General features: G+C 43.9%; 1 pseudogene; it reads left to right on the top strand.

Annotated features, from left to right (window-relative positions):
- The first annotated feature begins 173 nt into the window (after window positions 1–173).
- LOC119352553 lies at window positions 174–9,293 on the top strand (annotated as a pseudogene).
- The last annotated feature ends 2,939 nt before the right edge of the window (window positions 9,294–12,232 follow it).

A 12,232-nucleotide genomic window follows, 5' to 3' on the forward strand; every position in this document is an offset into this window, starting at 1 on the left:
CACCCCGCAGCTCCACCCCACCCTGCTCCATCCCGCCCAGCACCGTCTGCCACCGCCCCGCAGCTCCGCCCGCCGCCACCGCCCCACAGCTCCGCCCCGCCCGGCTCCGTCCGTCGCCGCCCCGCAGATCTGCCCCGCAGCTCCGCACGCCGCCGCCGCTCCACCGCTCTCCGATGGCGCCGAAGAAGACGCCGAAGGGCAAGTCGGGCTTCTTCAGCGTGAGGCAGAAGCCCTCCGGTAACTGGGGTGTGGAGTTCTTGAAGGAAATATGCCCTAGAGACAATAATAAAGTTATTATTTATTTCCTTATATATCATGATAAAAGTTTATTATTCATGCTAGAATTGTATTAACCGGAAACATAATACATGTGTGAATACATAGACAAACAGAGTGCCACTAGTATGCCTCTACTAGACTAGCTTGTTAATCAAAGATGGTTATGTTTCCTAACCATGGACAAAGAGTTGTCATTTGATTAACAGGATCACATCATTAGATGAATGATCTGATTGACATGACCCATTCCATTAGCTTAGCACCCGATCGTTTAGTATGTTGCTATTGCTTTCTTAATGACTTATACATGTTCCTATGACTATGAGATTATGCAACTCCCATTTGCCGGAGGAACACTTTGTGTGCTACCAAACGTCACAACGTAACTGGGTGATTATAAAGGAGCTCTACAGGTGTCTCCAAAGGTACATGTTGGGTTGGCGTATTTCGAGATTAGGATTTGTCACTCTGATTGTCGGAGAGGTATCTCTGGGCCCTCTCGGTAATGCACATCACATAAGCCTTGCAAGCATTGCAACTAATGAGTTAGTTGTGAGATGATGTATTACGGAACGAGTAAAGAGACTTGCCGGTAATGAGATTGAACTAGGTATTGAGATACCGACGATCGAATCTCGGGCAAGTAACATATCGATGACAAAGGGAACAACGTATGTTGTTATGCGGTCTGGCCGATAAAGATCTTCGTAGAATATGTAGGAGCCAATATGAGCATCCAGGTTCCGCTATTGGTTATTGACCGGAGACGAGTCTCGGTCATGTCTACATTGTTCTCGAACCCGTAGGGTCCGCACGCTTAAGGTTTCGATGACAGTTATATTATGAGTTTGTGAGTTTTGATGTACCGAAGCTAGTTCGGAGTCCCGGATGTGATCACGGACATGACGAGGAGTCTCGAAATGGTCGAGACATAAAGATTGATATATTGGACGGCTATATTCGGACACCGGAAGTGTTCCGGGGGATTTCGAAGAAAACCGGAGAACCGGAGGGTTACCGGAACCCCCCCGGGAGAAGTAATGGGCCATACGGGCCTTAGTGGAGAGAGAGAGAGGCAGACAGAGGTGGGCCGCACGCCTCCTCCCCCCTGGTCCGAATTGGACTAGGAGAGGGGGGCGGCGCCCCCCCTTTCCCTCTCCCTCCCCACTTCTTTCCCCCTCCTAGTACGAGTCCTACTCCTACTAGGAGGAGGACTCCTCCTTGGCGTGCCTATAGGGCCGGCTGGCCTCCTCCCCTTGCTCCTTTATATACGGGGGCAGGGGCACCCCTAGACACACAAGTTGATCCACGTGATCATATTCTTAGCCGTGTGTGGTGCCCCCTTCCACCATAGTCCTCGATAATATTGTAGCGGTGCTTAGGCGAAGCCCTGCGACAGTAGAACATCAAGATCGTCACCACGCCGTCGTGCTGACGGAACTCTTCCCCGACACTTTGCTGGATCGGAGTCCGGGGATCATCATCGAGCTGAACGTGTGCTAGAACTCGGAGGTGCCGTAGTTTCGGTACTTGATCGGTCGGGCCGTGAAGACGTACGACTACATCAATCGCGTTGTGCTAACGCTTCCGCTGTCGGTCTACAAGGGTACGTAGATCACACTCTCCCCTCTCGTTGCTATGCATCACCATGATCTTGCGTGTGCGTAGGAAATTTTTTGAAATTACTATGAAACCCAACAGTGGCATCCGAGCCTAGGTTTTATATGTTGATGTTATATGCACAAGTAGAACACAAGTGAGTTGTGGGCGATATAAGTCATACTGCTTACCAGCATGTCATACTTTGGTTCGGCAGTATTGTTGGACGAAGCGGCCCGGACCAACATTACGCGTACGCTTACACGAGACTGGTTCTCCCGACGTGCTTTGCACATAGGTGACTTGCGGGTGACAGTTTCTCCAACTTTAGTTGAACCGAGTGTGGCTACGCCCGGTCCTTGCGAAGGTTAAAACAGCACCAACTTGACAAACTATCGTTGTGGTTTTGATGCGTAGGTAAGATTGGTTCTTGCTTAAGCCCGTAGCAGCCACGTAAAACTTGCAACAACAAAGTAGAGGACGTCTAACTTGTTTTTGCAGGGCATGTTGTGATGTGATATGGTCAAGACATGATGCTAAATTTTATTGTATGAAATGATCATGTTTTGTAACCGAGTTATCGGCAACTGGCAGGAGCCATATGGTTGTCGCTTTTATTGTATGCAATGCAATCGCCCTGTAATGCTTTACTTTATCACTAAGTGGTAGCGATAGTCGTAGAAGCATAAGATTGGCGAGACGACAATGATGCTACGATGGATCAAGGTGTCGCGCCGGTGACGATGGTGATCACGACGGTGCTTCAAGGATGGAGATCACAAGCACAAGATGATGATGGCCATATCATATCACTTATATTGATTGCATGTGATGTTTATCTTTTATGCATCTTATCTTGCTTTGATTGACGGTAGCATTATAAGATGATTCCTCACTAAATTTTAAGATAAAAGTGTTCTCCCTGAGTATGCACCGTTGCCGAAGTTCGTCGTGCCCAGACACCACGTGATGATCGGGTGTGATAAGCTCTATGTCCATCTACAACGGGTGCAAGCCAGTTTTGCACACGCAGAATACTCAGGTTAAACTTCACGAGCCTAGCATATGCAGATATAGCCTCGGAACACTGAGATCGAAAGATCGAGCGTGAATCATATAGTAGATATGATCAACATAGCGATGTTCACCATTGAAAACTACTCCATTTCACGTGATGATCGGTTATGGTTTAGTTGATTTGGATCATGTGATCACTTAGAGGATTAGAGGGATGTCTATCTAAGTGGGAGTTCTTAAGTAATATGATTAATTGAACTTTAATTTATCATGAACTTAGTCCTGGTAGTATTAGCATATCTATGTTGTAGATCAATAGCTCGCGTTGTTGCTTTCATATGTTTATTTTGATATGTTCCTAGAGAAAAATTGTGTTGAAAGATGTTAGTAGCAATGATGCGGATTGGATCCGTGATCTGAGGTTTATCCTCATTGCTGCACAGAAGAATTATGTCCTTGATGCACCGCTAGGTGACAGACCTATTGCAGGAGCAGATGCAGACGTTATGAACGTTTGGCTATCTCAATATGATGACTACTTGATAGTAGTGGACCATGTTTAATGGCTTAGAATCGGGACTTCAAAGACGTTTTGAACGTCATGGAGCATATGAGATGTTCCAGGAGTTGAAGTTAATATTTCAAGCAAATATCCGAGTTGAGAGATATGAAGTCTCCAACAAGTTCTATAGCTAAAAGATTGAGGAGATTCGCTCAACTAGTGAGCATGTGCCCAGATTGTCTGAGTACTACAATCGCTTGAATCAAGTGGGAGTTAATCTTCCAGATAAGATAGTGATTGACAGAATTCTCTAGTCACCATCACCAAGTTAGTAGAACTTCGTGATGAACTATGATATGCAAGGGATAACGGAAACGATTCCCAAGCTCTTCGTAATGCGGAAATTGACGAAGGTAGAAATCGAGAAAAACATCAAGTGTTGATGGTAGACAAGACCACTAGTTTCAAGAAAAGGGCAGAGGGAAGAAGGGGAACTTCAAGAAGAACAACAAGCAAGTTGCTGCTCAAGTGAAGAAGCCCAAGTCTGGTCCTAAGCCTGAGACTAAGTGCTTCTACTGCAAAGGGACTGGTCACTGGAAGCAGAACTGCCCCAAGTATTTGGTGGATAAGAAGGATGGCAAAGTGAACAAAAGTATATTTGATATACATGTTATTGATGTGTACTTTACTAGTGTTTATAGCAACCCCTCAGTATTTGATACTGGATCAGTTGCTAAGAGTAGTAACTCGAAACAGGAGTTGCAGAATAAACAGAGACTAGTTAAGGGTGAAGTGACGATGTGTGTTGGAAGTAGTTCCAAGATTGATATGATCATCATCGCACACTCCCCTATACTTTCGGGATTAGTGTTGAACCTAAATAAGTGTTGTTTGGTTTTTGCGTTGAGCATGAATATGATTTGATCATGTTTATTGCAATACGGTTATTCATTAAAGTCAGAGAATAATTGTTGTTCTGTTTACATGAATAAAACCTTCGATGGTCATACACCCAATGAAACAAGTTCGTTGGATCTCGATCATAGTGATACACATATTCATAATATTGAAACCAAAAGATGCAAAGTTAATAATGATAGTGCAACTTATTTGTGGCACTGTCGTTTAAGTCATATTGGTGTAAAGCACATGAAGAAACTCCATGCTGGTGGGCTTTTGGAATCACTTGATTATGAATCACTTGATGCTTGCGAACCATGCCTTATGGGCAAGATGACTAAAACGCCGTTCTCCGGAACAATGAAGCAAGCAACAGATTTGTTGGAAATCATACATGCTGATGTATGTGGTCCGATGAATATTAAGGCTTGCAGCAGGTATCACTATTTTCTGACCTTCACAGATGATTTGAGCAGATATGGGGATATCTACTTCATGAAACATAAGTCTGAAACATTTGAACAGTTCAAAGAATTTCAGAGTGAGGTGGAAAATCATCGTGACAAGAAAATAAAAGTTTCTACGATATGATCACACAGGTAAAATATTTGAGTTACGAGTTTGGCCTTCAATTAAAACAATATAAAATAGTTTCACTACTCACGCCACCTGGAACACCATAGTGTAATGGTGTGTCCGAACGTCATAACCGTACTTTATTAGATATAGTGTGATCTATGATGTCTCTTACCGATCTACCACTATCGTTTTGGGGTTATGCATTAGAGACAGTTGCATTCACGTTAAATAGGGCACCATCTAAATCCATTGAGACGACACCGTGTGAACTATGGTTTGGCAAGAAACCTAAGCTGTCGTTTCTTAAAGTTTGGAGTTGCAATGCTTATGTGAAAAAGTTTCATCTCGATAAGCTCAAACTCAAATCGGAGAAATATGTCTTCATAGGATACCCAAAGGAGACAGTTGGGTACACCTTCTATCACAGATCCGAAGGCAAGACATTCGTTGCTAAGAATGGATCCTTTCTAGAGAAGGAGTTTCTCTCGAAAGAAGTGAGTGGGAGGAAAGTAGAAAACTTGATAAGGTAATTGTACCTTCTCCCTTATTGGAAAATAGTTCATCACAGAAATCTGTTCCTGTGACTACTACACCAATTAGTGAGGAAGCTAATGATGATGATCATGTAACTTCAGATCAAGTTACTACCGAATCTCGTAGGTAAACCAGAGTGAGATCCGCACCAGAGTGGTACGGTAATCCTATTCTGGAGGTCATGTTACTTGACCATGACGAACCTACGAACTATGAGGAAGCGATGATGAGCCCAGATTCCAATAAATGGCTTGAGGCCATGAAATCTGAGATAGGATCCATGTATGAGAACAAAGTGTGGACTTTGGTGGACTTGCCCGAGGATCGGCAAGCCATTGATAATAAATGGATCTTCAAGAGGAAGACGGACATGGATAGTAGTGTTACTATCTACAAAGCTAGAATTGTCGCAAAAGGTTTTCGACAAGTTCAAGGTGTTGACTACGATGAGAGTTTCTCACTCGTATCTATGCTTAAGTTTGTCCGAATCATGTTAGCAATTGCCGCATTTTATGAAATCTGGCAAATGGATAAACAAAACTGCATTCCTTAATGGATTTATTAAAGAAGAGTTGTATATGATACAACCAGAAGGTTTTGTCAATCCTAAAGGTGCTAACAAAATATGCAAGCTCCAGCGATCCATCTATGGACTGGTGCAAGCATCTCGGAGTTGGAATATACGCTTTGATAAGTTGATCAAAGCATATAGTTTTATACAGACTTGCGATGAAGCCTGTATTTACAAGAAAGTGAGTGGGAGCACTACAACATTTCTGATAAGTATATGTGAATGACATATTGTTGATCGGAAATAATGTAGAATTATTCTGCAAAGCATAAAGGAGTGTTTGAAAGAAATTTTCCAAAGAAAGACCTCGGTGAAGCTGCTGACATATTGAACATCAAGATCTATAGAGATAGATCAAGACGCTTGATAAGTTTTTTTCAATGAGTACATACCTTGACAAGATTTTGAAGTAGTTCAAAATAGAACAGTCAAAGAAAGAGTTCTTGTCTGTGTTACAAGGTGTGAAATTGAGTAAGACTCAAAACCCGACCACAACAGAAGATAGAAAGAGAATGAAAGTCATTCCCTATGCCTTAGCCATAGGTTCTATAAAGTATGCCATGCTATGTACCAGATCTATTGTATACCCTACACTGATTTTGGCAAGGTAGTACAATAGTGATCTAGGAGTAGATCACTGGACAGCGGTCAAAATTATCCTTAGTGGAATAAGGATATGTTTCTCGATTATGGAGGTGACAAAAAGGTTCGTCGTAAAGGGTTAAGTCGATGCAAGTTTTGACACTAATCCAGATGACTCTAAGTCTCAATCTGGATACATATTGAAAGTGGGAGCAATTAGCTAGAGTAGCTCTGTGCAGAGCATTGTTGACATAGAAATTTGCAAAATACATACGGATCTGAATGTGGCAGACCCGTTGACTAAACTTCTCTCACAAGCAAAACATGATCACACCTTAGTACTCTTTGGGTGTTAATCGCATAGCGATGTGAACTAGATTATTGAATCTAGTAAACCCTTTGGGTGTTGGTCACATGAAGATGTGAACTAATCACATAAAGATGTGAACTATTAGTGTTAAATCACATGGTGATGTGAACTAGATTATTGACTCTAGTGCAAGTGGGAGACTGAAGGAAATATGCCCTAGAGGCAATAATAAAGTTATTATTTATTTCCTTATATATATCATGATAAAAGTTTATTATTCATGCTAGAATTGTATTAACCGGAAACATAATACATGTGTGAATACATAGACAAACAGAGTGTCACTAGTATGCCTCTACTAGACTAGCTGGTTAATCAAAGATGGTTATGTTTCCTAACCATGGACAAAGAGTTGTCATTTGATTAACAAGATCACATCATTAGATGAATGATCTGATTGACATGACCCATTCCATTAGCTTAGCACCTGATCGTTTAGTATGTTGCTATTGCTTTCTTCATGACTTATACATGTTCCTATGACTATGAGATTATGCAACTCCTGTTTGCCGGATGAACACTTTGTGTGCTACCAAACGTCACAACGTAACTGGGTGATTATAAAGGAGCTCTACAGGTGTCTCCAAAGGTACATGTTGGGTTGGCGTATTTCGAGATTAGGATTTGTCACTCCGATTGTCGGAGAGGTATCTCTGGGCCCTCTCGGTAATGCACATCACATAAGCCTTGCAAGCATTGCAACTAATGAGTTAGTTGTGAGATGATGTATTACGAAACGAGTAAAGAGACTTGCCAGTAACGAGATTGAACTAGGTATTGAGATACCGACGATCGAATCTCGGGCAAGTAACATACCGATGACAAAGGGAACAACGTATGTTGTTATGCGGTCTGAGCGATAAAGATCTTCGTAGAATATGTAGGAGCCAATATGAGCATCCAGGTTCCGCTATTGGTTATTGACCGGAGACGAGTCTCGGTCATGTCTACATTGTTCTCGAACCCGTAGGGTCCGCACGCTTAAGGTTTCGACGATAGTTATATTATGAGTTTATGAGTTTTAATGTATCGAAGCTAGTTCGGAGTCTCGGATGTGATCACGGACATGACTAGGAGTCTCGAAATGGTCGAGACATAAAATTGATATATTGGACGGCTATATTCGGACAGCGGAAGTGTTCCGGGTGATTTCGGAGAAAACCGGAGAACCGGAGGGTTACCAGAACCCTCCCCCCGGGAGAAGTAATGGGCCATATGGGCCTTAGTGGAGAGAGAGAGGGGCAGCCAGAGGTGGGCTGCACGCCTCCTCCCCCCTGGTCCGAATTGGACTAGGAGAGGGGGGCAGCGCCCCCCCTTTCCCTCTCCCTCCCCACTTCTTTCCCCCTCCTAGTAGGAGTCCTACTCCTACTAGGAGGAGGACTCCTCCTTGGCGCGCCTATAGGGCCGGCCGGCCTCCTCCCCTTGCTCCTTTATATACGGGGGCAGGGGGCACCCCTAGACACACAAGTTGATCCACGTGATCATATTCTTAGCCGTGTGCGGTGCCCCCTTCCACCATAGTCCTCGATAATATTGTAGCGGTGCTTAGGCGAAGCCCTGCGACAGTAGAATATCAAGATCGTCACCATGCCGTCGTGCTGACGGAACTCTTCCCCGACACTTTGCTGGATCGGAGTCCGGGGATCATCATCGAGCTGAACGTGTGCTAGAACTCGGAGGTGTCGTAGTTTCGGTGCTTGATCGGTCGGGCCGTGGAGACGTACGACTACATCAACCAAAGTTAACGCTTCCGTTGTCGATCTACAAGGGTACGTAGATCACACTCTCCCCCTCTCGTTGCTATGCATCACCATGATCTTGCGTGTGCGTAGGAAATTTTTTGAAATTACTACGAAACCCAACAGTTCTCCGACACTGGAAGGCGTTGGTGGATCAGCACGTACCCCTCCGCCCACGAGGCCGTGCGTGCCTACGATGTGGCGGTGTGGTGTGCCGAGAGGCCTCGGTCGCACCTCAACTTCACAGAGATCGAGACTCGGGCGGAAGCGGAGATGCTTGTGCTGCAGGGCATCAACATGAAGGAGATCACGACGAAGAAGAAGAAGACGAAGAAGTCGTCGGTTGTTGTCAGTGCTAGCGAGACCGACGACGTGGCGATGGCGAGGTTTGCTCGGGAGCATCCAGAGTACGTCCAGGCCGAGCTGGAGTACTACTGAAAGCGTGAGGCGCAGCAGAAGAAGAAGGAGGACGAGGCCGAACCCTCGACGGTGATCCCCATCGAGTCCTCTTCCGAGGAGGACTGGGCAGACTTCTCGGACGAGGAGGAGGAGGAGGGGTGCGACGACCCGACGAAGGAGGAGTTCTGGGCGCAGTTCCACAGCTCCGACGATGAGGAGTAGTTTATTTAGTAGTTTATTTAGTAGTTTGAATAAGTAGTAGTTGAAGTTCATGTATGAAACTATGTTGAATTTGATGTTTGAACTATGTTGAATGGACTAGTAGTATGTCATTTTAAGAAACTTACATCTTTATTTTGGACCATCTATTGGAGTTGTTCTTTTCGACCATCAATTTGGACCATCTATTGGAGTTGAGCTTCTTTCGAAGGTCCAAAACGCACTTTTTGACGGTCCAAATTTTACATCTCCGGTTTTGAACCGCAAATTTTGGACCATCTATTGGAGATGCTCTAAGCAGGTCCACTCCTCATCTTGAGATCATCAACTACAACCTTACAATCAGATGCAACAAAGATGCTCCTTTCATAAAGATCGTCCGCAAGTGACAAGCCTTCTCGTACTACCAGAGCTTCCAGCGTCGTAGGGTCTGATATCCCGACAAAAGTCGAAATCACTAATTAAGGAGTACTCGTTGCAAAGAACACTTCAATTTCCCAGGTCGCGACAAGTGGTGCACATGCAGCGTGCCACTTGTCGCAACCTGGGAGTTTTCCCTTTTTCGTAGATCTGTTTATTCAAAACGTTTTATCTCTTAAACCATGCGTCCAAATCTCGAACCGTTTTCACCATTGGATTCCTCGCGTCGAGATCTTCAAAACTAGATCCCATGTTGATAGGTTTTGACGAACTTTTTTTCATGAAAAAAACCGGGCAAAAAAACCGAACCGGGAGCACGGTTTTTTCCCTTTCCGAAAGAGGCACACCCGTGCCTCTCGCGAAATCACAACCGTGCCTCTTGTGAAAGCAAAACCGTGACTCTCGTGGAAGGAAAAAAAACAGAAAACGCGTTTTTTTTCGTTTTCGAGAGGCACGGCCGTGACTCTCGTGAAGGCACAACCGTGCCTCTCGCGAAAGCAAAACCGTGACTCTCGCGAAAGAAAAAAAACAGAAAACACGTACTTTTTCCTTTTCCTAGAGGCACGGCCGTGACTTTCGTGAAAGCACAATCGTGCCTCTCGCGGAAGCAAAACCGTGACTCTCACGAAAGAACAAAAACAGAAAACGCGTTTTGTTTTTCCCTTTCCTAGAGGCACGGTCGTGACTTTCGTGAAAGCACAACTGTGCCTCTCGCGGAAGCAAAACCGTGACCCTCACGAAAGAAAAAAAACAGAAAACGCGTTTTGTTTTTCCCTTTTACGAGAGGCACGGCCGTGACTCTCGCAAAATCACAACCGTGCCTCTCGCGGAAGCAAAACCGTAACTCTCGCGAAAGAAAGAAAAAAACAAAAAACCCGTTTTTTTTCGTTTCCGAAAGGCACGGCCGTGACTCTCGCTAAAGCACAACCGTGCCTCTCGCGGAAGAAAAACCGTGACTTTCGTGAAAGGAAAATAAAAGAAAACACGCTTTTTCGCGCAAATTTTTTTTAATCGAAAAGCTAAGAAAAACCGGAGAAAAGCCAAAACATCGAAAAAAAACCGGAAAAAACATTTAAAAAGACGAAAAAGCGTGCGGAAAAATAAAAAAAATCCGAAGGGAGCGTTCAGAGCGCGACACGTGGCGAATGGCTGAGAGCGCGACACGTGGCGAATGGCTGAGAGCGCGCCAAGTGGCGCTGATCGTTGCGAGGCTCCCAAAGGAGCGCTCGTTAACTAGTTGCTCCCGACAAAAGTGATATACACAATGACCATACAACTTCCCTGATCCCTTCCGTAGTGGGCCAGCCCATATTGTTAATTTTTCAACACCGGTTTCTCTAGTTTTTTCTGAGGCCACTTTCTTTGGTTTATTTAGATTGGTCTTGTTCGGTTCTTCTCAGAGTGTTTTTCTATCGTTTATGAAATTTAAAAAAATGATTTTCTTGCAAATTCGTGAACATTTCCTGAATTCGTATTTTTTTCTCAATTTCATGAACTTTTTCAAATTTATGATTTTTTTTCCAAATCCGTAAACTTTTTTTAAAAATGTGACCTTTTTTCAAATTGGTGATTTATTTTTCAAACTTACGATCTTTCCCAAATTCATGAACTTCTCCAAATTTGTGAAATTCAAAAGTCAATGGTCAATGTTTATAGGTTAGTGGTCAATGATCAAAGTCAATGGTCAATTAAAAATGGTCAGTGGTAAAAAAAATCAAAGGACAGGTGGTCCTTAGGGTCGTGGCCCATCTAGCTTGCTCATGAGCGCCAGCATCCTTAGCAGGCGCTGTAAGCGTCGCATAGGAGCTCCCGTGGATTTTTGGCTTCCTTTTTTTTGAGGGGTTGGGTTTTTGGCTTCCTTTTTTTTGAGGGGTTGGGTTTTTGGCTTCCAGATGAACATGGAATTGAGAACATATAGCAAAAATGAAAAAACTAGAATATTGTGAAAAAGTATTGTTGAGTGTGTTCACCTACGTGCAAAGTTTCATGGTGTAAAAACATTCATAATGCTCTGAAACCAATACTTCAAAAGGCTATTTGTTCAAAAGTATCTTGGAGCACTGCTTGTTTTTTACCAGTCCACCAGAAATGTCATTCATTTTAAAAAAGGACGCGCCTCGCTAGCACACGGGCGCCCGATCGCAACAACTAGCGCTCTACTAGAAAAGGGAAGGGGCATCCCGCGCGCGCGACCATGTAGCCGAATAAGAAAAGGACAGCCCCCTACATGAATCACGTGAGGATCGCTCGCATGCGAATAGAAAAATCTGGCAAAACTATCACGCCACGTCCACACACAAAAATGCCATCCATCACACCTGCATTTATTAGGGGATCAAAAACTTTAAAAACTTGTAACTTTTGAATAGAATGTCAAAATTCAAATCTGTTTTCACCGTTGGGTTTCTCGCGATGAGTTCTTCAAAACTAGATCTCATATGAGTAGGTTTCAACGAACTTTTTTTTCTGAGCAACTTTATGTGCTGCAGAGGCAACTTTAGTGCTATAGAAAAGCAACTCCT

Source organism: Triticum dicoccoides, chromosome 2A (genome assembly GCF_002162155.2).
Source record: "Triticum dicoccoides isolate Atlit2015 ecotype Zavitan chromosome 2A, WEW_v2.0, whole genome shotgun sequence".
NCBI lineage: Eukaryota > Viridiplantae > Streptophyta > Magnoliopsida > Poales > Poaceae > Triticum > Triticum dicoccoides.